Below are 2,269 nucleotides of genomic sequence, written 5' to 3' on the forward strand. Positions count from 1 at the left end.
CCCTCCTTGACACAGATGGGCCAAAGTCCCTGCACCATTCTCCCACTGTACTGAGGGAAATTGTATTTGGAACCATTTTTGTTTAAAAATCCTGTTTGCTTCCTTGTTTGCTATATGAACCTCCATAAATAGCTTAGAAAGGAAGTTGTCCCTTTGTATCTCAAATAAGGAAAAAAGTTATAACTAGCTTTCAAAATGTGGAGCTACAGTGCTTGCTTCAGCAGCACATACACTAAAATTGGAATGATACAGAGATTAGTATGGCCCCTGCACTAGGATGGCAGATGAATTCATGAAGTGTTCCATATTTTTGCTAGAAGATTAGTCACCAGAAGATAGATGAGGATAGAGAATGAGGAACTGAGGTTTCATTTCTGTAGAATTTGTAATAAGACTGATTGTAAGTGTTTAGATTTGGATAAAGGTGATGATAGCACTTTAGAGTGAATGTAATTAGCAGCACCAATATGTGGGTATGATTTTGGGTGAAAGGAAAAGTTTAGAATTGTATATGTCACTAGAAAGAAAGCTAAAGGATGAAACATGGACTGCATAGCATAGTGAACCCTGTTATGGACAATGGATGTGGTTAACAGTACAAATATAAGAATGTTCTTCCATGAATCAGAACCAGTGCACATTAATAGTACAAGATGTTAATAATAAGGTGGTATTTGCCAGAAGTATACCTAAAGCAAAATATGGAATGTAGTGAACAGTAGTATTTTTCATCAATTGTAAAAAAAAAAGAGGGAATTATGCTAAGGGAGAAAAACCAGACATATTGTTTGGCCCCATTTATATAAACTGTAAATATAAATAAACTTACAGTCTCAGAATTAGATTAGTGGATATGTGTGGCAGGGGAAGGCTACAAGGATTGAGAAGTGACTGCTAAGAGCTAAGGAGTTTTTCTTTTTTGGTGTGATGAAAATGCTCTAATATTGATTGTTGTGATGAACGCATAACTCTGTGATTATACCAAAAGCCATTGAATGTACCCTTTAGGTGGATTGTATGGTATGTGACTATGTCTCAATAAAATTTCTTTTTTTAAAATGTGGGCCATAGTCTTTTCTTTGTAAAAGAGTAAAATAAGTTGGAAACCTTTATCCTTTACTATAAAGACATCCCAGATAAGCTGCAGTAGCCCTGTTTTGGACATGGCATCCCTCTCCCATCACCCCCAAGGCCTGACAAACCAGTGCTTGCTCTGAGGTGTAGTACTCCTAGAGCATCATCTTCAGACAGAGGGCTTATGCAGTATGTGTCGCACCTGAATATTGTTTAGATATTACTTTTGAGAAGAATAAAAGATATATGAAATATTTGGTTTCTACCCATTGATGCACAAAATTTTGTATCATTACAGTTATAAGAAATGATGTCACTCCATGGGTGATTGTCCAATGGCTTTAATAGTAAGTACACCCTTGGGAAGTGGACTTGGCCAATGGACAGGGCATCTGCCTACCGCATGGGAGGTCTGTGTTCAAACCCTGGGCCTCCTTGACCTGTGTGGAGCTGGCCCTTGTGCAGCGCTGATGCGCACAGGGAGTGCCCTTCCATGCAGGGGTGTACACCATGTAGGGGAGCCCCACGCGCAAGGAGTGCACCCCATAAAGAGAGCCGCCCAGCACGAAGGAAGTGCAGCCTGCCCAAGAATGGCACCGCACACAGGGAGAGCTGACACAACAAGATGACACAACAAAAAGAAACACAGATTCCCGGTGCTGCTGATAAGGATAGAAGCGGTTACAGAAGAACACACAGCGAATGGACACAGAGAGCACACAACTGTGGGGGGCGGAGGGGGAGAGGAGAGAAATAAATAAAAAAGAAAAAAAGAAAAGAAAAATAGTAAGTATACCCCAATGACTCTCCAACTTATATCTTCACACCAGGCCTGTCTCCTGAACTCTGTTGGATTGCTGTAAAAGCCTGCCAGTTGGTCTTCCTGCTTTCACCCTAGCCCTATCAACACAGCAGCAAGGGGAAGACTCTTCTCTGCTGGACACTCCCCAGTGGCTACTTTTTTCACAGAACACCAACAACAACAACCTTATTATAGCCCCAGGCCAGAGTGATCAGTCCTTCCAGTGGGCATCCACCAAGATGGCACCCAACTACCCCCATTCCCTGGTGGTCATGACCTTTTATGATATAAACTCCCCTTATTGACTTGATTCTAATGAATGGACTACAGTAGATGTGATGATCACTTCTGAGAATAGGTTAAAAGAGAGATGTGCTTCACATGTGAGGGAAA

At 41.3% G+C, this 2,269-nt stretch overlaps 1 non-coding gene across 1 annotated transcript; it reads left to right on the forward strand.

Annotated features, from left to right (window-relative positions):
- Window positions 1–208: 208 nt before the first annotated feature.
- On the forward strand, window positions 209–312 carry LOC111759917 (U6 spliceosomal RNA). The gene has a single exon (XR_002793754.1). It is a non-coding gene; the product is annotated as a U6 spliceosomal RNA (small nuclear RNA).
- Window positions 313–2,269: the final 1,957 nt, after the last annotated feature.

This window comes from Dasypus novemcinctus, chromosome 1 (assembly GCF_030445035.2).
Source record: "Dasypus novemcinctus isolate mDasNov1 chromosome 1, mDasNov1.1.hap2, whole genome shotgun sequence".
Lineage (NCBI taxonomy): Eukaryota > Metazoa > Chordata > Mammalia > Cingulata > Dasypodidae > Dasypus > Dasypus novemcinctus.